We start from the raw sequence: 25,651 nt of genomic DNA on the forward strand, positions 1-25,651 counted from the left end.
GTAAATATGCATGCTTCAACAAATATCAGTTATGTATAAACATATGTATAAACAGGACAGTTTTGTGAGCCTTTCTAGAGGCAGTAAAATCTCAGTATGCCTTACAAACTATGGGATGGGTTAAAACAAGTATTATTATTAAATGATCTTGAGGGTGATGCTGTTTTCTAAGGAACTATAGTCTAATTACTTAATGAAAAGATCATTTGGGTATTCTTATATTTTGGTCATATGCTACTGTGGGTTGTTTTCCATGAGCTTTCTGGAAGACATTTTTTCCCTTAACAAAGTAAACCCATATTCATTTACCATAATGAAATTAAAAGTAACTTTCAGTTTAGGGTTTTAGCTTCTGATAATAATTTCTTATGTAAAACATAGGCTATTTTAAGTCTCTCTCACTCAAGGAAAAGTGTAATGGGCTTTGGTTAGCTTTCTATAACAACCTTATAATGTTTGACTTTTTTATTTTAACACACTGCAATTAAACTATTTAATTAATTTATAATATTTAGAATGTTAGTACCAATGCCCATTTGATAAAATACATTTTATGTGTTATTTATGGGGAAGACACTTAAGGTTTTCAATAATTCCTAAAAATATTTAAGTCTTTTTTTCTTCTGACTTTTTGTTTTAGACTGTGTTTTATAGGTCTTCATTTCTATTTGATGTAGGTTTCAAACTTCAGATTTATGGCTCAACACCTCACAACAAATTTTGTAAATATTCTGTGAGGGCTTGGTCCTGAAACATAAACACTTCTTCCTATTGAGGCACTGAGGAAAAACAGACCCCCTCATTTATTATGTGATATCCAGAAGGCTAAGGAGATTTTGATCTCCTTTTTCAGGAACATCTTCTTCAGTAAGAAAAATGAAATGTCATCATGCTAAGGTGAATCATAATAAATGTTATGTCTTGGCTGACACTGAAAAATAAATCAAAGAAAGTTGTGAGAAATATTGGTGACTCTTTTTTCCACAGAGATTTGGACCGGCTTTATAAATTAAACAGTGTGTGATGACAGCTTTGGGGCAGTAAGTAAACCATTCAGTAGATAATCACCATAGTAACAAAAAAAGTTTAACTATCTCAAACCAAAATAGCACATCTGGACTCGTCTGTGTCATATGGCAATAGGGAACATTTTATTGTTGTCAAAAGTCACAGCACACAAGAAAACTGTGCACAGTTTAATCCTTGTTAACAGAAATCAGTGAAGTGCAAGCAATGTGTTTGGGAGGATTCTGATCCTGTAAATCATTATCTATTTGCTCACCTTTATGCTGCGTAAGGGTCCTGTTGTGATCCATCTGCTGTTTGCAACTTAGGGAATAAAGCAGCCTTTTCCTTAATGGATGTGGAGTCCAGTCCTGAAAATTCTTGCTCATGTGGGTAGTCCTAAGTCATGATGACAGAATTCATTTGAGTAATAGCTAAGGCACTGGGTTCCTAATTAGCAGTATTTAGTTTTAATTGCACTATACTTCAGAGTTGAAGACCTACTTTACTAGAGAAATGCTTTTGTGTGCTAAATCAAAGATGGAATTATTTAATTGGTGTGGGTGCTGTAACTCGGAGTTAAAGAGCAAACTGCAGAAGAGAACACAAAATTTTATTCAGTAAGGACAAGGCTGTGTGTGACACTACATATCTCTGTCTGAGAATAAAAGAGACCAGGGTCTCCACTTTGCATCTTGTTCGAGCTGCATAAACTCTGGGTCAAGTCTTGCAAAACCGCGTGTGTAACTGACAGCAGGAGGCAACACAGGGTGGTTGGCAGATCTGTGTGGGGTCCAGCTGCTCCCTTACCACAAGATTCACTTTTGGCTTTACTACAGAGTGTTAATTTGCCCCTGTCTAAGGCAGCAAATACTCAGGGAAGGAAACAAATAAAATCTTCATTCTGTCTTTATGGTGAACTTGGTGTTCCAGCCAGGTCATTTGCACAGAGGGATGAGGCAATTAGTAGACAGGTGCTATGGCAAATCGTGTCTCTAAGAGAAACTGTTTCAGAGTTTGTTCTTCCTGAGGCTTTTCCTGGACTGAGGCATTTACGTACCTCTTGCTCAGAGCTGATCTCAAAGGCACGCTCTGGGGCTCCATAACTATGAAATCCTATGTCATTAGCCAGCTCTCTGGGACTGTGTGAGAGCTCCATGTCCAGTCTAGATCTCCTCAAGGCAGTCATCTCTGCCAGACCTCCCCGGCACATTTTCAGTTCTTCCTCATCCCTACCTTGATACAGCTAAAGCTAAAATACCCAGGAGGTAGCTCAGTCTCCTGGGCTGATTCAATCCTTTTCATCCATGGGAGTATACCAGAACAGCTAAAAAGGGCCAATATGTGTTTCAGAACTGGAACTAGAGAGATCCCTAGATTTATGTCAATAGTAGTTACAAACAGAAAAGTCGGCACAACCTCACTCATTTATAGCACCATCTCCTTCCTTATGGGACGACAGCATACTTTATGTTTCTATCTTTCTGTGCTAACCCCTTCTTTTTAACCTCAGCCACATCCCTTTTAGCTCCAGCACAGGTGCCTGCACATACACAGCACCACAAAGTCCTATGGACTGGGGATGGTCCTGGGTCAATGAGTGCTTCTCCTCCTGTTCATGTTTGTAAGGGAGGGAGTCTGCCCATAGCAAAGCCTCCCTGTGCAAAAATCCTTAAGCATGATTCAGACTTCTCTAAAGAGTTCTAGTATGAAGGAAGAATCCTGCCTGTTTCCCTTGGATGGTCAGAAAATATTCCCTAATCTTGACCTAAAAGGATGGCTGCAGTTGCAAGCCAGGATTTGCAATCTTGGCACATCAATGTATGTGATAACAAATGATTTGACATAAATCCTTCCAAGACAAAAAAAGCATGCACAGTAGAGACAGGTTTATAAAGCTGGGTGATGAAACAAGGTCAGTACCTCTAATCTAAATGCAACAATTCTTGTGTTGCATCACAAGAAGCTTCCTAAGCAACCTCTCCATGGCTCATTGAAACCATACACTTCACAATCTTCCCTTTTATGCTTCCTTTGATAAATAATTTAGTGGGGATATTTTGGATGAGATTCTCATCGGCACACGTTTATCTTTTAACACAAATGGTTCTCCCATCTCCTCCCCCTCTTATGTGAGCATGCGGGCATTGTGTGTGGTTGGAGTGGAGGGCATTCGAGTAATTACTTTTATTACATTGCATAACAACGTCCTTTACAATTTAAGGTTGCCAGTGCTTCAGCAGATCCAAGATCCCAACTCAGACTTTAATAATGTGTTGCTAAAAAAGGGGGTTAAATGTTGTTTATACATTACATTTCTGGACGCGGCAAATTTCACTTGCACCTGCCAATGGCTTACTGATAAATATACACTGGTAGAAGTTCAACAGCAGTGGGCCAGTGAGTTAGATAAATACCACATGACACCATAAGCATTGAAGGTTAGTGTTTTCCCAGCTCTCACACTCCAGTAGACATAAACTCTTTTCTTAAAACAGATTAAAAATAAATAAATCCTCTTTGTAAGGTAAAAAAAAAACCAGAAAACCACCTAAAATGCATATTCACAACACAAACTAAATTTCTCTTAAAGTATATCTCAGTCATCTACTAGGTTTCCTGCCTTTTGGATGTTAATTATGATTTACACAAGATTTGTGGTCAATTTTTAAGTATAAAAGCATCTCATATGACTGGTTGCCAATTCTGAAGTCTAAAGGCCTTGCTTTATATTGCTGTAGTAGAATAGAAAATATAATCAAAGTTTGACCTTCAACTTTAATCCTATAAACAGAGAATTTGCTTACTTTACCTTGGAAACGGATGTGATTCATCACAGTAGCCCATAAATAACATGTCAAACTGTTAGACCAATCAATGAAAATAAGTTATTGAAAAATAATGTGATTGTAAAGTCTCTATGTAAACTAGCTTATTTATTTAAAAATGTTATTTTAAAATGAGGAGGGCTTTCAGCTTGGGGTAAAATTTTTTATTTTATGGAAGGTAATTATGATATATTAAATGCAGTAAACATTAAACATATTTGGCCTACACAAGCTATTCTTTTTCAGGAAAAGTACCTTAAGGTAAATAAGCATTATACCTCCAGAGGAAGAATTGGGCTCTGCTTAGATCAAGACTACAAATGACAGGTTACCTAAACTGCCTGTTGCTTATCACTGTGCCTGAAACAAAAACAGAGGGTGAACTCTTGTCCACATGGGAATGGTTCAGTCATGGAAAATCTGCATTTACAGATCTCAAAGCTGCAAGCAGAAGTCCTGGGACAAAAACTGGATTAATTAAATCTCCACTTTTTCATTGCAGATACTAGCTCTGAAGTCTGACAACAGCAATTCAAATAGGAAGATGCTGTTTCATGGCTTTTGTTTTCAACAAGAATACCCACATAATGGATCATTTCACAAAAGCCTTTCAGGTGTCTTCTTGGCTCCAAAAAGTCTGATTTAAACATTTTTGAATGTAGTAGTATAATACTCATTCAAACAATATAACACAACTTACTTCGAAAAACACCCACATGGGCATATTGAACTGAACTGAACATAAAAGTAAATAAATTTGGTGCATGTGTATTACTGATTTTCATTGTCCAGTTAAGCAAAAAGCTATTTTACTGAACTGAAGGTTATAGCTGGTTTTAGTCTGCTGTATCAGAATCAGAACTTGTCCAGCATTTAGATCTACCTGCTTAAGTTTACACTCTTCATGTAATAGCAGAGATGTTTCTATTAAAGATAGTACTATTAAGAGATATTACTATTAAAAACCAGGCCAGTTATCTTGACATCAAAATATAAATAACATTTTTCAGCCTACTTTGTTCAAAACTTCTTGTTTGTACACAATGCAGTCTTTCAATATAAATAATTAACATGTGAATGGACTATTGCTGTTCAACGAGACTGGGAGGCAATGGAATAATATCTGATGACAACTATGTACTATCTTTTTTTCCTTTTGTTGGTGCCATAAAAGTAATTTTTAAAAATTCTTTACCTCATGTAGGAAACATTCTGTTTATATTGTAAATTATATAGAGAAAGAATATAATATAAACTGATGGTTATGAGAATAATTTTCTGACAGAGCAGCTCTTTAGTAATTTTGCACAAATATGGCCTTGTATTTTCATTTGTTAATATAAATGGAACATAGCTGGAATCAAAAGCATTCTGGACTTGCATCATGACAGCTGGAATACTCTTGTGGCCTTTCCCTTTGTTATTTATAGTTTATTTATTTACTTAAACCGCAAACCTGGTGGAAGGAAATGAGGAAATGTCAGGAATCCCATGCAGACTCTGCAAATCTCTGCCAATAAGAAGTGACTCCAAGAACTAACCTGCTGAAAGTCTCTTCCTCCAGTGAAACATCACCATCCTCATCTTCTGCAATGCCTTGCTCCATGTGCAACCTCTGCCTACCTCAGTGCCACAGCCATGGGCTCTGCCAGTGTGATGAGTGGGGGCCCCAGCTCTGGAGAGGTGAGTGAGCTCTCAGTGAGCACAGAGTCCTGTTTTTGGAGAGGTCCAGTTTCAAAGCCAAGAGTCACCTCTGCTTGTCATACTCGTTGGTACTAGAATGAAGAACAGTAGTTGAGGTCCAAGAGTGCAGAACCCCGAGGAGAAAAGCCTGTCCCAAGCAACTCTTAGCTGAAGCAGAAAAGATGTTGCAAAGACACAGATGGGGCAGAACAGAGGAACAGAGGGAGGACTGGGGGACAGTGTGTCACACCTCTAACTGAGGCACCTACCTTTCCATCCAAGCCATCTGCTCTGTTCTCTCTCTGGAGATGCAGAGGCTGCTGCAGGGTACCACCCGTCCCACAGGCAGAGGGAGGGTGTCATGGCCCCATGCCGTGCATAGCCTGGCCCCATGGCCAGGACAACCCTGCAGAACAGCATCTTGATTTTCATCGCGCCCTGTCATGACCCTATGGAGGCATTGTAGCCTTTTGCAGAGAGGTTTGAGGAATGATAATGAAACAGTTTCCAGACTGTTTATGTAAAGCTTCCTGAAACTCTGCAAGGAAAAGAGAAAGCACAAAGGTGCCTGCCTGATGGTTTAACAAATGACATTGCCATTCTCAGCTGCCTGGGATCAACACTTCCAGCTCTCATATGCTGGCTGTAAAATGAACTTACTACTGCAGTCAGCATTTACAGACATGCTTCAATATATTGTAATTGAAAGAACCTTTTAAAGAGTGATTTCCATAGACAATAAAGCTTACTTTCTATTTCCTTTTTATGGAATATTATTTTAGACAACTGCATGTTAAAAATCATCTGTATGTTCACAAAACTTTTTAATGGCACCCTTACTGTAACATTACTTAGACCATCCACCACATAATTTTCTAGGTTTTTCTTTAAGATTGTTTCTGATTTTACAGATTTTTATTTTGAATTTGAATATTTATTTGTGGAAAGAGAGACTTCTGATATGAATACTGTAGTATTAATTCTTCAGTCAGTACCAGGAGGATTTAAGCAATTTCACTTAGGAATCCGACGCACCTTAAGGGAAGTGAAAATTTAAATTTTTCAGTCTCAGAATGAAGCTGAGACTCCTCCTTTAAAGAGTTTTAATTTCCCTAACAATCGAACTTTTTTTTTTTTTTAAGAAAAAAATACTGAACACTAAACAACTTTGTGTTGTTACTATTACTATTCTTGTTTTATTAAAAGAAACATCTGGTTTAAGACAGAATAGCAGTATCATGTCATTCCTGTTTTCTCTTGCATCTCTCTCTTCTCACCCAAACATATGTTATGGGTCAGAATACTTTTTTGTCGTTTATACTGATAATGTAACTGATTCACCCACGCATGCTGTACTGGTCTCATAACACATGCCAGTTTATCTCACACATTACTCAACATGTGGAAGAAAGAGCCTGAAATATCATAAAGAAAAATTGAAGAACATATGACTGTGGCTGAGCCAAGAAAAGTGGTGCTGGGGTTTATGATGTAGTTAATACTACTGTGAGCTGTGCTATAGCTGGCAATCCTGTCAGGTTTTTTTTATAAAAACTAAACAAAACAAAACAAAAAACCCCCAAAACCAAAAAACCAACAAACAAAAAACCCCACACAAAAAAACACCAACAAAAACAACAAAGCAGTCACTTACTGAGTTCCTTGTGTAGGGTTGAGCAACTCACTAAAAATAAATCAACCATTCCTTTCTACTGCCATGAAATAGAGGAGAAATAGAAGCATTGTAGTTAACAGCAAGGTTGACCTTAGAGATTCTGTTGCCCCAGAGCTGACAAGATTATAGGGAAGGGAGATTTTATAGCAGAGATTTTAGAAACAAATGCTTTAGGATTTCATTCCACATTTGGGAAAAAAACACAGAAAAACATTGAGTCCTTTGGGACATTTTTCACTACTTGTATATCTTCTCCCATCAAGATTCAGCTCTCATAAAAGCTCATGCTTTGTTTGTACTACATTGGTGCCAGTTCTTACAATTTTACAGCAAAACTTCAAATAATTAATACTGGAGCAAGGTTCCTACCTGAGCATCTAATTTTTCACAAAGCAGCAGCAAAAACTAGGTGTCCAGCCCATGGGGCAGGAGGCAGTATCACTGATCATGTTGACTCCAAAAGACAAATAATGTAATCAAATATTGGTTTTAAATCTACCTTAGTATTCAGCAGGTCCCTCTAACCTATCCTAGCATGCCTACAAAAGGAAAATACCTATTTTCTTGGTATAGATGAGTCAGGAGTATATATAACTTATCCTGTAAGTTTTAAGAAATTTTAAAAACTACAGCATGAAAGGTCATCATAACACATTCATACTCAATGGTGGAAGCAAGATCAATCACTCCATAGAATTTAGCAATACATGATATTCCTCTCAAAATTCCTCAATCTGTATCCAGATTTTTGTTATGTTTCAAACCTTCATTAATGCTGTTTTCTGGAAAGTCCAGATTCTTTTAGATGAAGTGGCAGAATTGGCCTTCAGTAATTTGTTTGCTGGAAAATAATTTGCAAGTGTATGAGAGGTAATAGATAAAACTGAAACTTCATTCCCTTTTTCAGTTTTGCTGATATATTTTTGGAAAATATTTACATTTATCACTAAGGATAGTGTCATCAATAATTTATCCTTCAGCAAAATGCATTATGTTATAAATTTAATCACACACCAGATCAGACTATTCTAATTTTAAGACTGTATCATAAAAAAACCCTTTTTACTGAGAGAGATAAAATATGTATCCATGAAAAGTGCCTTCATCCTTAAAGAATTAGGCTATTTCAACAGGACAATAAGTATCTAAAATGCTAAAGTAACTTCTAATATGTTAGAAAACATGTGGAAGTTCTGTTCCTGTGTTTTCTTTTAATCAAATGGTATAGAGATCTGTAACTTTTGGGGGCTATACCTCAGAATTTTCATGTATTTAAGGTTAACATAATGATACATCTTCTAGGACTCTCAAACTCTGTTGACAGATGGAAAAAAAGTAATTGAAATTAAAATAACTGAAATATTTGAAATTAAAGAATTACATAATTGAACAATTAGCAAGAAGTCATTCTTATTTTCCATTAATTTTTAAAGAGAGTGCTGTCTTCTAAAGCTGACATTATAATTTGCAATTATATAAAGTTCAAACTTTCAAATTGTGATACAAATTTTACATTTCTAAATATTTTTAATGCAGTTTCATGTCTTTAAAATATTGAAACAGAACTGGATTATTGCCCTTTTGGATCTGTGTTAACAAAGAACTTTCATCAATATTTTTATGTTCCTATGGTTTTAAGCATAGAAGACAGGCAAAAAATATGTCCTTTTCAATCAACTCCTTAACCGTTTCCTCAGTTATAGAAAGAATGAATACACTGGTGGCAATATTGAAAACTTTAATATGATGAGTCATTTTAGCTACAAGTGAAACTTGGGAAACAACACTTCAATTTGCTGTCATAGTTAACAAGTTAGCATACCGTTTCTTCTCCAGAAGCCATCTTGCTGATCTCTGAATTCCTTAGCAATTAAAGCAGTCAACAAAACAATTAGACATTAAAAGAATTCAGTACTTCTGTTCTTAGATGCTGTAATAGTATTATCTTTATGATTAATTCCATTTTCATATTGCCTTTCATCTGATGAAGTGACAGGAATTTTTTAGTAATTTATTTTGCATAAACTCCAGTCAGCCTTATGGTAATTATCCATATGGAAATCTTTGTTCACTCATTTTAGAAAACATAAAACCACTTCTCCTGCAGTAGAGAACTTGTCTTGTTTATAGACTGTTATCATGGGAGTTTTTGTCACTACCGTGATTTATGTAGGACTGCAGCTTAATCATGCTTGTAACATGATTACTGCTTGGCACTTGTGTGCTGGGTATGTATTTCCCAGATCTGCTTCTTATGTAATCCATTATCAAACTGAAGAGAAAATTATAATAGAACAATCTTTAAATACCGGATAGCTGTGTATGAATAGAAATCCTCATTACAATCCTTTTAGGTAGACTAAAATAATTCCAAAAATACAATTCAGGATTATCCTTTCCATTTCACTGGTAGTTTAAGGAATTTCTGTGAAAAGTTTGTAATTCCAGGTTTTATGGGCACTGTGTAAACAACAATCATTATTTGAGATATCAACCAACCAGATGTCTCAGATAAAACTGCTTCATAAAAATAAGCTTAGATTTACTTTGTTGAAGTCTCTCTGTGGGCATGAATATTTACCATATCTCGTTCAACCATTACCAGTTCTGGCATCTTTACCTTTCACTACTACAGCGAAGTTTTAAAGCCTAAAGAGTCTGTACACCACAGTTACAGTGCTTTTGCAGTAAGATATACACCTATCCATTTGACAAGTATTTGTTTTGAACATGTACACTAATTAAATTTTCAGACATTGAATTCCTCTCTTTTTGTATCTGACTTTTTCTCATCTGGGTAACAAGTTAAATAACAAATTCTTGGCTCAACACCATATTTTAATAGCAAAACTCAAAAAATACAATGCATTTCCATGTGCTGTTAAAACAACATGAAAAGAAAAACCTTTTCCACCAAAGCTAGTTTCTAAGCTTGACCTACATTTAATAAATATGTAGAGAGAGATCCCTGGCAAGATTTATCCCACTTGCCCTAGGGATAGATAGAATTGTTCTGTGAAGGCTTCTTTTACCCATTGACTGCAGAGGGTGTTAGACAGCTAGTTTAGAGAGATGTCTCATGTTTGGACATGTAGAGTCAGGTATGAGGAATACGACCCTTAGTTCTTTCAATTTAAAATCTAGGTGGTTAACATGGCATAATCAACAATTACATTACTTACTGTAATACAGTTTCAAAAGCTTAACTGAGTGGCTCAGCTTCATCCTTCCATATACTATAAATTAATAAGTAAATGGTATTTCCTCTGAGATGGTACATGCTGTTTTTCAAGAAAATGTTATCAGTGATTATGGTGTATCCAAAGCAATAGTGTGCCAGTCTTCCTTGTGAATTTTTGGTGCTATGGTAATGTAAATAAAATTTCATATTAGTACATGTTCTGTTGCTCACACAGGTTTGTCTTGAAACAGTTATTAGATCTGATCAGCTTCTACCATTGCTACTTATGTACTGTCAACAGTACGTTAGTTTCATTCCATTACAAAGGTTTTTGACATTGCAATCCTAAATATCTTACCAATTTTTACATTCTTTGTAACCATATAAAATTCCTGCTCTTGTATAAAAATCCATAAAAGCCAGAGAGGAGACACAAATGGTCAACAAGAAGATCAAGAAGGTGTCTGAGTTTGGTGGTGAAAGAGAAAACTTCTGAGGGTTTATGAGCTATGGATCCTCTCTTAGAGAAAGACTACTAAGTCAAAGCAGTCCATCCTCATTTCTGCCTTCCTTCCAAAAAACCCGCAAGTCAAACAAAACCTCCTCCCATTGTCATTTCTGACATTCACCTAAATGACCAACAGGAGAGATCACTGACCTGGAACAGCAGATGGGACTCAGTCAAAAAAAATGAAGTGTCTTAATTACTGCTTTTTCTTTCGATCCATGCCTCTATGTGGTTATGTGGCTAGGAAAGCAAACTCTCTCACTCTTTCTTTTTTAAACTACTGTATTTTCCCTAAAATAATTAAAGATTTGTTGAAAAAGACATGGGACCTTTTTCCTCCCATCCCAGTGTGTTGATATTCAGTACATATCTTGTTGCCTATGGAGGGCATCATAATCTTTAGGTAAAGAACTGAATTAAGTGCCCCAAAATCATAGATAGTGTCTTCTAGAGGGTAATTATTTTGTAAGTAGTGTATATACAGTGACAAATGCATTTATTATCTTATTATTATTTTTAAAGGAGATAATGAAGATTAAATAATCACGATAGGTACTATAGAAATGCAGTGTTACATAAGCATCTGTGCTAAATTCTGTAGTCACTAACTTCACACTTAAATGTGTACCTCTGTATGCAATGTGAATAAAAATATGAGATCTTAAAGGGTTATTTAATTTAGCAAAAATATTACTTTTTGCCCTGAATTCCTATTTTGGTGTTGCCCTTTTAACTGACAACAGAATTTCCCTCATTATTTAGGAAGCACAAAGGCAATACTCATGATGGATGTCTCTCCTTCTATTCAGTATCTGTTGAATGTTCAATGTTCATCTATTAGATGTTCAATCTATTCAAATCACACCAACCAGCAGAAGTCTTACGAAAGATCTGATCTGCAGTACTCCAAATAATGGGCTTTTATTCCAGAAATTGCATGGCTTGAGACAGATCTGAACTAAGTCTTCAAGGAAGGCTGCATGTCCATGTGGACTTTTCTGAACTGTGGGACAAGGATCTGCACCATGCACTGATTGTTGGGAGTCTACAGGTCCTCCAGCATCTCCTAGGATATCAGTTGACATCAGGAGTCTGATGTAGTTTACAGTCAGCTCCTATTTTAAATTATAGTTGATTCAAGCTATAGTGTTTTATTGGTCAGTTGTGACTGACTTAAGATAAAACCCTAAGGAGGAGAATATGACACAGTTACTGGCAGGCTCCTACATAAAAGTAAAATTTTTCATTTTAATCACTGAACTTCCACTTTTTTTCAAGATACATAGATTTTATATTTTTGTCTATACATTTCTTTCTGACTTTGAGGAAAACACACTAAAAAATTTAACGAATTGTCTTCATACCCAGAAGTGGAAAACCAATAACAATACATCATACATTTAAAAAGCATTTCATTAAAGATAACATCAGAATATACTGATAGTTATAGATCATTTAATTGTTATGTATTAAAAATAAGATATTTCTAACATTCTTTTCAAGCTTTCATATTCTTGAAATTTATGATGTCAATTGTCAGCTGCTATGACATCACAAGATGAATTCAAAGCAATGATTACTTTAGTATTTAAAATGCTTGGAGTGTACCAATTATTCAGGCTGCTAAGTGAAAGTAAAAATGTCAGTTTAGCTCTCTATAATCCCATAATGTTTAAAGGTTCATGAATTACACATAGACAAGATACAGAGAAACTAGTTTGACTAAAAGATATTTTCTGTGCAAAATACCCTGAAATGACATCTTTTAATATATTTTAATGATTAATCAAAGTGATCTAAAACATCTGATTATTTAAGGTTCTGCACTTGAATTTACTTTAAGTGTAAAGCTTTCCTATATTTTTTTGCGATATGTAAGCAGTGTGTGTCTAATGCTTTATAACTATTCCTCTGTAAAACGTAAAGATCCAGATCTTACATTTTTTGCTATTTGAACCAAGCTGAGAAATGCAGGCATAAAGAACATGTGGCTGAGACCCAAAATTTTATTCATTTGCTTTTAAATCCTCTGTCATGGTGTTCTCCCTGAACAGCTTCGCTTAATGCTGAGAGGTAAGGTTATGTTTCCTTTTCTGGTTGTAGATAATGGAGGTAGAAGAGAACAGCCTTGGGAGTAGATCTTTGCAGAAAACTACTGCAATAGGCTAATGAAGAACTAGAGGGCCAAGCGATACATTCTACTTGATCAAGTTGCTTTATAAAATAACCAAGAGGAAGGATTGGTTCTTTGTTCTTTTATAACACCACACCCCCCAACCCCCCATTATCAATGCCAGCTATAACTATAATTAAGCTTGTACTTATAGTGACAGGAATAAAAAGCATTCAGTATTTACCCATCTTTTTAACTGATCAGAAAATGTTCAGCATCAATAGCATCAATTTTCATATTCAGTTATAGCTCATATACTTCTTAAAAAATTGAGAATGTCCCTTTCCTTGCATGTGCTTGAAAATCCTTTCCTCTTCATTCCTACCTTTCTAATGCTTTCTGTTGTAAGTCATAGATTATCTGTGTTATTTGGTAATGAGCATTTCACATAGGGCACTGTCAAGCCAAGTCAATGAGGAAACAGATAAGACCTCTATTTTGCAGCTTTGCCACACCTCTGGAGAGCTTTACAGAAGTGGCAAAACTCAAAGTCTATGCAAGAATCTCTTTCTTTCTCTGTATATAAGGAACAGGATCTAATTCAATTACAGATAAAACAAGCCATGCATCAGATTTATCAGATATACAAACTTTAATCTATGAAGGTTTGTTTTTGTTTCTCTTAGATGTATGGATAGTATGGTGACAGATCTTGTTGAGTGTATAAATCTTTAATATGTGTAATACATTTGTGGACTGTTTATATTTGTATTTCAATAGTTCAGAATAGAAGTTCCATTACAGAAGAATCACACTGACTTTGATTATGAAGGATTATTAACCTGCCTTAGAGATCTTACCTGGTTACAGCAAGTTATGTTTGATTTCAGAATGAACAGTCGCTAATTTTTAAAGGCTTTGGTTTGAGAAATTCTGAGATGTAAGCAACTGCAATCACACCTGTTCACTGGTGATGCACAAAATATTGTCACCCAAGTGGTTTTCAAGTCTTTCAGAATCTGAGGAAAATTGAAAACTGGTGGGAGCTGTGTACTGAATGTGAGCAGAGGCCACTACTCTGTGTGGGCTTCCAAGTATCTTTAAAACAAGACTGATGTTGTGTTTAAACTTACAATGCAAATAATAAAGGATACTCCTAGTGTTTCCTGGGTGAATATTCAGTTTTCAGGTGGAAGCAGACCTCTGTCCAGGAGATTTCATCGACCAGCAAGCTGTCATCCTCCTTTAATTCATATTAACAAGGCTACCAGTGACTATTCTAGAAATCTTGGTGGTTTCCAAGTCCAGCTCTATTTCTTCTGGCATATTCTGAATCTTCTTTGGAGACAGCACAGGAGGGTATGAGGAGAAGAGTCTGTTCTCAAGTTATCAGTCACATTCAGCTCGTTATCATCTCTCATTCAAGGTCAGAAATCAGCTGATTTGGTAAGCTTAAAATCCTGTTGTAAAGATTCAACTATATAAAAGAATAAACTGCTGTTCAGTTCTCTCTGCTGGTGATATTAATAATTTAAAATGTGATTATTCAGAATGATTATGCTTAATGACTTGCTTGAAATCACTTTCAAAAATCCTATGAAAAATTAAAATCTCAGTTAAATTCTAAAGCGCATTGGTTCTGGCTTACAACGATTTATACTATATTAATCTGTTATAAAAGTGTGCTGTTCATTCAAACTGTGAACCTGAGTCTCTTTTAAAGAGTATTACTCTTTAAAAGGACTGGCATCTGAGACAGAGACACATTATTTTCAGTAACCATTATTAGCTTTAGGTGATGCTATTAAGTGATGTTGAAACAAAGACTCAACCATGATGCCAGAATAGCTATGCTGTGTATGAGGGAGACAGATTTAGTTTACTCTTAAAACCTCATAAAGTGTAAAACCATATAAACGAAAATGTACATGTTAAAACTTGACCATATTTGAGTGAGTAGATATATTTAAACATATAAATATCAAGGATTGTACAGAGCATTTTGTATGTATATTAATCATAAAAACAATATGAATTTTTATGATTAAATTTTAGAAGTATTCATACAAATATTTGTGAATAAAAGAACCCTGAGGACAAATGTTCAAAAATATACAAGGGCACTACGTAATTTATTTTTGTAATGTAATATGAGAAGAACCAGAAAAGGAAAATTTAAATTTCTTGAAGTATAACTGGATCCAAATTTTTCAGAAGATAGGTGAGGTTTTTTCCTCCATATACTATCAGTGCAGTGTTGTACTGTAAATGCCAGGAAAGGAGATAATAGAACTAGGCTATTCTGATCCGAAAGCCCATGTACGTCATCTTGCAGCTGACTTCATCGCACTTTCACTGCAAATATTGCCATCTTATCAGGTTATAGCGGCCTGATATAAATCACAGGAGTTTTACAATTTTTTTAAGGTAAGCCCTCAGTCAAGTCCATAGATGGTTTCCATCACCCTTGCATATGTTATTAGGAAATACTGAAAAGAGTAGAAAATTCAGAAGATTTAAAACATGATGTTGAAGTTATCTTCTGAGATCAGGTAATAGTTAATATTATAATTACTGACTAACATAAGTAAACTGCAAACATATGAAAACTTTATGAAAAAAGTTTGGAATGCATTATGTAATGAATAAATAAAAGCAGAACTGGGACGTCTGTAATGAGGAAAGAAAGGAATTAAACTTAATTTCAAGAATGCAAATGAAAATAAAACCTATTACTACAGTTTTTCAAACAAATAGGTAAAAACCATTTATTAAGCTGTTTAAAAATAAATTAGAAACAAATGCAAACATGTTGTCTCTTCCTGGAGTGAAGTAGACGGAATAACAAGAATCTGCCACCTTGAATTTGGCAACATATACATGCAATAGACAGAAATAGGTCCCACACTTTATTGAACTGTTTAGTGATTTTATGTTTTTTAACTTAATTCTTTGTCCTTTGCTGCAATTCTCCTTCAATAATATGATGCTACATTCCACGATACATCTTTTTTCACCTAAAATCAGAAGAGGTGTCAGATAAGATTCTACGAGCAAGCAAGCTAGAAATACAATGTTCACAGAAGACTGAAAGATATGAAAACATGATGAGTTGATAGAATGGTACCTTTCTGTATTCGAGCAGAGCTGTAAAAAGTGAAACACAATCTGTGTGCTGTTCCTGTGGAAACCATAATTAATATCTGTAATTTTAAAATATATACCAGGTTCTGGGGTCATCATTGATAGTGTGACATTTTATCTGTTTTAGCACAAGTACATAAAAGGACTGTGTTCTGATGAGGTGCTTACTCTATGGGCACAATTATACTGTACTGTATTGTTAGAAAATTTAGTAGGTACAATAATTATGTAACTGTAAAGCTACTGATGCACACTCAAAGCACAGTTAGATTTGATGCAACTTTTGCTTACAGTAGACTTGAAACATAACGTAATATGGTGATGTATTTCTTATTCTGCAGTGAATAGTGGTACCTCAAGGTATTATGATAAAAGTGTATTTTATTTTGAAAAAAAAAAAACCCAAAAATATTTCTGTATGTAATAATGCTGTGTAATAGTGCCTCCTGTTAAACACAGAGAACCTTATACTTAGTACCAGTACAGAAGCTGAATTTGACTCTTTATTTGAACAGAAGGGAAAAGCACATTAAATTCTTTTCAGATTGGGTGAAAGCTGAGTTAGCACCAACTTCAAGTCCCAAAGTACTTATGGGGATAAGTAGAAGGACACCAGTTTAGACGATTTTTTTGAATATTTTTTTTGCTTTTACTCAAGGAATTTCAATCAGGTATTTCCCATGGCAGCTGTGTGAATCTCACTAGTATTTATATTGACCTCTTAATTGTTATAAAAACATGTATTTTGGTACAATTATCATTAACCTGCAAGCAATAACCTTTTACATGTTTAAAGTGGTTGCAGTGCTTGTTATTATAGCCCACTTTCAATGCTGTTCATTAGTATGCTGTGTTTTTAACACAAATGTAATCCACTCTGCATTTTCCATTTAAAATGCATAAGGCAAAGTGCATCATAACAGGATGTAACTACGTATTAATCAAATTAGCACAACACTTCAAAGGCCCTGGCTTTTTACTAGGCTACTGTTAGATCACAATTCATGATGGAAAGAAGCAGTGTAATGAAAGGCTTGGCAAGGGAGCTGTTTATTTTCTTTCCAGAAAGATATATGGTGGGTTAATTTTCATGACGGGAAAAAATATGAAGGAAAAGTAACAGTAAGCATTAAGCTAAAGTACAATAAATGGAATTTAAAATACTGTGGTTTTGCTATTGACAAACATAAATGTAGTAATTAGTTGATGACACAACAGAGCTCAAATGACCTATTGTTTAATTATTCAAACTTCATGACCCAAACAAAGAAGAGTCAGATTATTCAATATTCACATGGTGAAACAGGAACAGCTGGGAAGATTCTTCCCCCATCATACAGTTAACGTACTACATATACGCAAGACCCTTCATTTTATACTTTTTCACTACTATTTCTCAGCACTTTCAAGTATATACTACCCATTTTCAGTTTATGATCATTTTAAATTATGTTTCAGAATATGAAGTGGGGCCTTGTGGCATATTGACTCCTACATGGAATAGTCGTGATTTAGGAAACCCAATCTAAGATGCTTTCAGTGGAGTACAGCAAAGCATGAGGAATGCATAAGGGAACGGTGTCTGCACTGCTCTCCTTGTGATGTGAGGGCTTGCCATAAAATGTGAAAATAGATTTCCTGCTTGGATGTATACTCTAATAACCTTAGAGTTTCAGCTGAAATTAAAATGATTTATGCTAAACTTTGAAATTATTTTTTTAATTTATTGATTTTATTTGTCTCATTAAGTGATTTCCATTTTCTTCATTTATGTTTTTAGGCCACAGGATGATTTGAAAGTCAGTGTGGAAGTCAGTGTTGAAATTTCCACTGACTTTAACTGAAACAGGAGTGAATTAATGAATTCATACAAGTCCTCCCTAAAGCAACAATAATTTCCTTGTCTTCCAGATTCTGCCATCCACTTTTGCTGCTTATTTGTTTATTTATGCAAACTTTTATGCATGTAAGTTATTAATGTTGTTTCCTAAATCAGTATGTAGTCATTGCACCCACTACCCTTTTTTGTTTATTCCTAGTAGATGAAGGATATAGTACTCAATTCTCTAGTTTATGTTTTGTGAAACATATAAAAGATCTTTATGGTCATATCTCTGTTTTCATTACTGAAGTGCATTAGTAAAAACAAAGTCTGTATGAGCACCTTTTTTGAGAAACTGAAAACAACTGAAATTTATCCTATGGAAACCTGCTTTGACATATTTGATCTGACATGCACATAGGCTCTTGCTAGAGAAAATCACTGAGGAAATGTTATCTTAAGTTATGATAGTAATGCTTCCAAAAGGAAGATTGAAGGTGACAGGCTAAATCTTTAGGAACCTTTCAATTATTAAAGAACAGTCAGTGAAAATTCAGAAACTTCAGAGATTAAAAATATTAAAAATAGAATCTACCTCTAAAAATACATACATCCTTTCATGTGATATCTATATTATAGACATAACACATATATAAGAATTTTATACAAATAATAACATAAAACTGTATTAGTTGTCCTTATATAGGGGATCTGAGTATTAAATAACACAGATTTCAAATGATACTGCAACCATCTGTTGCTTAAAACCCAATTCAAGACAGGTTTTGGGGAAGAAGCTTAGTATTTAAATATGTCTTCTGCTCTCTGTTAAAAAAATGGGACTGAACCAGAACCCTAAAGCAACTAGATTAATATTCCTTACTGTTTGATGGTTTAATGTGATATTTTTAACCATTCTAGCTTCAGGATTTTTTTGGTTAGTTTATTTCTATTTCCAGTTTGGGATAAACTAGATTACTGACAAAAATCCCATACATATTGTCATAGATAAATACAGTCACATTAAAAATAGCTGTTATTATTGATTGCAATATGAGAACTGCACACACATGAAAAAAAAAAATCCTTTGCTTGCAAAAATCTCAAAAATTAAAGTCAAATCAAGCTATGAGATTTCACTGTACCTGAAAAGCTGGCATCTAGTAATACACATTTATTACGGTATTTGTATTTAGTTTTTACTCTGCTATGTGCTGGATCAGAAATACTTTCTGCCGAAAATTTACATCTAATTTTCGTTTTAAATTAATCTTTTTAAAATTAATCTTACAGGTTTTTTTATCATGTCCATCACAATGGAAACTGCCTATGTAATGTTTATTGGTATCACACTGTCTTTATGAATGACCAGGGTGAAATATAGGGCTAAATTTTGACCTTAATCATGCAAAACTCTCACAGAAATGTCTGAATAAGAACTGACCAATTAAACAAAGAGAAATTTAAGATGGGAAGATGTATAATGTAATTTAGCTTTCTCTTTGTATCATTCTCCATGGTATAATCTTCCTATGTTCCCTCAAGATGAGTCTTAAATGATGCAAATCATTCCATCACCTTACTAGAGAAAGCCTTTTTCATATCTGAAAGACCCTGCATCTTGAATATATCTCTTTGTTTTAATTATATGTTTTCTCAATTCTATACTTTTAGGCTGAATTTTAACTTAATATATCCGTTATCAAAACAAGTAGCAGATTTTTTTTTTCTTTTGCAAACTGTGCATGTAATTCATACACAGAAGACTAAGCAATAATGACTTGCAGGGCATTTTGGAGATATGTGTTCAGTATGGCAGCTCTACAAGGAGGAAAAAGCAATTCTGGATATCTGGATTCTTCTTCAAAATTTAGGTATTAAAAATCCAGTGAACTTGCAGAGAAATAAAATGTTTATTGGAAGGTAAATAAAGCACGTTGAAATTTCTCCTAAAAGAAAATCAAGTTTTTTCTGTAATGGGAAAGAGGAATCATACTTCTGTGTCTTTCTCAAGAAGGGGACTGTTCAGATACTGCTTCATGAAAAGGAACGATCTTGGTGCACAAATATAACATGAAAGCTTTGATGGAGAGTACATGTTCCATACTTTGTCTAGGGGTCATGTTGCCTCAACTGGGCTCGTCTGGAGCACTGAAGTTTCTCCTATACCACCACAACAAGAATAGAGAACATGAAGTTACTGAACTGCTGTAGATGTGAGGGAGCTCTAGATAGGGTGCAGAAGGATCTCAGTGATAAGTTCTGTTCTGGTAGGGAAGGAACACTATTTTTCAAGCTATTTTTCTCTTATATCACCTTTTAGGCAGCATAGGTCAGAAGACTTTAAGTACAGCATCTCAAGGAGATTTATATTGTTTTAATGGAATGTAGAAACATTTTTTTAAATTAATTTAAAGAGAGGAAGAGAATAGTACTGGCAATGAACAAAGTGCCTTTTAGAGGAAAGACCATCTGGTGGTGAGAATAGTATTGTATTTTACTTATATAAATCTCCTTTGCAAATACGACCACAGGAACTCTCAAAACCAAGAAACAGATGATGTGGAAAAGCTCTCATGGCTAGGAGGAGTCTTTAGATACTTCAGATAAAATAAGTCTTTCAAATTCTTGAAATTCATTCATCTTGAATCAAATAGTCCATTTTGTCAAGGATATTATGGGCATCTTTAACAATATTTAAGACTGAAACATATATTTTTTTAATATTCATTTTCAGTTCCTAATTAATGTAATTCCCCTCTGAAATAAAGTAATCTTGGGTGAAATTCTTCATCCTTTGTTTATGTATAAAAAGAAACTATCCCATGTTTCAAAAAGAATTGTATTTATTATTCATTTCTTTGTAAGCTAAAGGCAAGTAACCTCATCTCACACCAGAGGTGATTTTTCAAGGCATAAATAGCTAGCTCCATAACTTCCATCAGGTCTTAGGTAGAAATGTATTTGGTTTACATATTCTGTTTGGTGTTTTGTTTAAAAATAACTCAAAATTTAAGTTATTTCAGGAGTAAGAGTAGAACTTTCAGGATTTAAAAAAATCTTTACTTAGGATATGGGATGCATATGCTGGAAATTACACTATTTATTTTTACACTAGAAACCACTCAAGTTCAAGTATTAGAGATAAGAATAAATAAACTAATTTAAAGTAAAATCCCATGTGTCACTGAAAAGTTTTTATTACCCTAGTCTTGAAATTATCTCAGACTCCAAACAACTATATTTCAAATATTCACACAGTTTGCCATATAGAAACAGTATTCTTGTTCAAATCTTCTTCAATATTAAGGTTTGTAAATCTCCATCAAATCAAGCCAAATCTAATGTTTATTTTAAACAAATAAAGGGAATTGCAGTCCAAGTATGGTTTCTAATATTTGTTCTTTTTAAGGATACTTTCTCAAGGTATAAGACAACAAGGATACAGTCAAAATTCAGTTCCAAACATTAACTTCTGTGTCAATATTTCAACACCTCAACCATGCTAAACTTTCAAGACATTTGATCTAAAGCTGCAACTTTATCACATTCTGTTAACACACTTAATTGTTACTTCTTTTTAGTTAGCTATCTGGAATGCGAGATTTTCAATATGTGCTTGCACAGAAGTGTGCTAATATCTCCTCACCCTAAAAATGTCAAAATGGTACTTGTTTCATTAAATGTAAAGCTTTTCCCAAGGGAATCATCTGTCCTTTTGACATGTCCTTCTGTTTCTGTGTATGGTATGAAAGTACTACAAGGATCCATTAAAACAGAGCATACAGTTTTTTAGAGTTTAGTGAATGCAAAGATGAAAAACCTCCTATTACATCCAGTTTGACACTTTGAGGTTCACTGAGTAGCAAATGCTGTTCTCATCTGTTTTGTGATAGATGAAAAGCAAATTCTGATTTACTTGGTCTGAATTTGAACTTTTAGTTATAAAATAAGCAGAAGATAAAATGCAGTTATGTACTGAAGCCTTTGTTCAACAAATCCAAATAGGCTTTCTTAAAGAACTATTTTGTTAAAACAAACCAGTCTTTCAGTGAAGAAATTTTTCCTTTTCAAACTTCAGTAGTGGTTTTTGCACCCCTTTTTGCTATTTTAAAAACATTATCAACCAAAATGTCAAATTATGTCAAATGTTGCTAGGGCATCCAGTCATTACAAAGTTGTGCTTTTAGCCCTATCTGTATCTAATGTTTATCTTTTGGTATCTGTTGTTTTTTTCTCTTCCAACCAACACATGCTGCCATCCATATGTAGTAGCCAGTTGGCAGCCCTGAAGATTTACTAAATGTGGTTACTGTTCTCTTTGTCATCCTCCCCTGGGCTGTGATATGTCAGGTACCTGAGACCCATCTGAACAATTTGCTACTCATGACTAGGAAGCAGCTTTGAAAAAAAATTCCCTGTATTCTTTCCCTCTTTTACCACAGTGTATAATGAGGTATTAGCTATCTTTTACTTGCATTCAGTTGTGCTAGAGCAGGACAGTACTAGTAATATAACTAAAAGCCTTGTGAGATTTCAAACACAGTTCCCAGAGAAGGATGATGATGTCTGCTGTCCATTCAAAATGAAATTAATCTCCTAAACTTTTGGATAGTTTTGTTCATTGTGAATAAATTTGCTGTAGTCAACCAGTTAATATCCTACTTAAACAAAGTTTACTTAATAAAAAAATCTTTAATTATATACAGCTGTATACCATTAATATTCTTGGAAGGAGCTTTCTGCATACAGGAAGATATAAAGTAAATGAACAAGACATGACCTAAGATGATGCATAACTGTTTCCTTAGCTCCAAAAGTGCATTTATTGATTTTGTTTTCACCATGGTCAGAATAATACAAACATTTGTCAGCACTCAGCCCAGGCAGAACTATTAAAAGTTACCCTTATAGATTCCACCACAAATAAAATGTTGTTCAGTATATACCATCACATCCCTTCTTCATATATACAAATAAATATAATCTTCACAGAGTAGCGTTAGTAGTGTTAGGATACTTCAGTTGCCATTGGTAACAATAGGGATGATAATGCTTTTGGGATGAATTATGTATTAATTGTTTTGTTGAAAAAATGGAGATGAACTTTATTTATGGCTGGGTTTCTCTAAAAGGGTTACAAGGGTTGCTCTTTTATTGTGCACACCAGGTTTGCAAATCAATATTTATACATTTTCCCCAATGCTAATGCAACCCAATCCATTTGTTAAAATAAACAATAAAACCTGACCTATTTGCAGTGCTCTATGTATGTTATACCAGCTACTCTATAAACATCACTGTAGAGAATTAACACTATGGATTCAGTAGCATAATTTATCAAATATGTTATCTGAAAATTAAAGACCGTGTTTTGTGGTCCTTTCATGTATGTAACTCTCTGAAGTGATGTGGATGTCTGCATGAGAATGGGTTGTGGGACTGTACATGGTAATTGCTGTCCACAGAAATCTGGAAACTTATTGGAAACTTGAAAATCCAGAGCTAGGTTCAAAGATCAGACCAGATTCTCTGCTAATGTCGAGAAAAAGAAGCCCTTTTGAATCCAAATTTATACCTTCTGAAGATGTAATTAATGTCTGTGAGAATATATCTCCATTCTAAATTGCTAGATTTCTTAATACTCTTCCCATCACTCCTCAACTTTGACCCTACAGAATCATTGTCTATTGAAAGGAGAGGGTTTTTTAGCCTACATGGCTCATTCATCTTTAAATCTTTCCTTCGATCTTCTCTTTTTAAAACCAAGACTGCTGACAACTGCACCAAGTGTTAGCTGAGTGAGTAGCCTTAATTTATCTTATTAGAATCTGAGCCCTGACCACCAACCTCATTTCACCTCAGACCTTTTCCCCACATTTATTAAAAATGACTTATGTCCCTATCAGACAATTTGCATAGAAAAGATATATCAAGTGCATAAGTGCAATGGATCCTATATTCAATAAACTCGTATCACAGTTTTCACTATCTCATAATGTTAAAAATTAATTTTAGACATATGATGTGAAACTAAGGACAACCTGTAAGTAGCTGTATTGGGAAATTCCATTTTGCACAATGTGAGAATGTGCAGGAGTATAACAGTGAGATTAACTGATTCTTCTGTCATGTCTTGGTGCAAAATAAGAGCAACTGCACTCACCACAGCGAAATCTAGAGCAAATTTTGATTGATATCTCTGAAACTACAGACTCAAGGCTTGAAAATAAATTTCCAGAACGAGATATAACTTGGGAAATAGGTATATATCTGTCTCACAGTCCATGTATTTGGTATTCTCTTATCCTTAAAGGAAGTTTAAATACATGGTTTTTTAAAAAAATCAGCTGTTGATTATTGAACCAACAGAACATACACAGTCATCTTCTACTCTGCTGAAGTTAACAGGAGTCTCACTTCAACATGGAGTGTTGACCTATATTCTGCGGGGATTTTTCTCTAAGGAAGGTAAAACTGGCAACCGAAACATACAGGCAAAAATCCACAAGCCGAGGTTTAAAGTCAAAAGACATCTTTGTGACAGTCAAGGCTGAGCTTCATCCCACATAACCTTAGTTGCTGCAAGTTGGTCTGAGGTAGTTCTCCAGCTTCCTTCTACAGTCACCATAGAAATCAGTATGCCTGGGCAGGGGTTCACCTTTCATAACAGCAACATCAAAGATAAATGTATAGATTGCCCTTTGGATGCTTCAGTCAGTTCACTATCAAAGAGCACAAACAGATATTTCATACTGGTTGTATTAGTTTAAGATAACTGAAACTAGGTGTCCTGGTTCAACTAGGATAGGGTCAAGTTTCCCCAGCAGAGAGAGAGGGGGAAGGGATCTCCAGCCGGGTTATTCATACCATGCTGGCGTCAGGTCCAGGGGCGGAACCTTTTTACTTTCCCTTTTGGGTTTGGGGGTTGCGACTCACGTGGCGGGCTTGTTCCCTGACCATTTTTGCGGTATTTCTCTGTATATCATTTGTCTTGTTCACTGTTATTGCTGTTTATTGTTGTTATCATTGCTGCTGTTGTTGTTCAGATTGTTTTATTACACTGTTGTTATTAAATTTCTTCTTATTTCAGCCCGGGGTCTGTGCTGAACTGCCAGCCCGACCGGCTGCGGGTGGGGGAGGGGCAACAGCAACGTGCTCTCTGATCCCGGCAGGGCTTAAACCTGCACACTAGGTGATGAATCCAGCCCTGATTCCGACCTCTTGAAAGCTCTAGAGCTTTACACACTCACTATTCCAACAGAAAGAATTATTCTTTTACTGAGGGAATAGTAGTCAGTAACGTAGAGTTGAACTAAAGATGACTTATCTAACATACAATATTTCCACAATAATACTTCAAGCCTGCAAGTAAAGACTTGACTGATCTCATCTAGGACCAGGTTTAGCTGTTAGGTGGACATTCAGAACTCCCTGCAAGCCCAGAAGCAGCTATCCGTCCTCATGAGGAATGGCACAAGCAGCCCCAGTCCTGAGACGGCACCATCAGTTATGGACTAAACCATGCAGACTTGCACGGGCAAGTGCAAGAAAGGACTGATACTTAAGAAGACATTTAAAGATGTCGAACATCTCCATTCCTTTCACACACAATAGACACTGATAAGGATTTAATGAAGACCAAATGGTTTTGGTATGTACATAGGTACAGTTTCCATTGTAACTACCTAG

Source organism: Athene noctua, chromosome Z (assembly GCF_965140245.1).
Source record: "Athene noctua chromosome Z, bAthNoc1.hap1.1, whole genome shotgun sequence".
Lineage (NCBI taxonomy): Eukaryota > Metazoa > Chordata > Aves > Strigiformes > Strigidae > Athene > Athene noctua.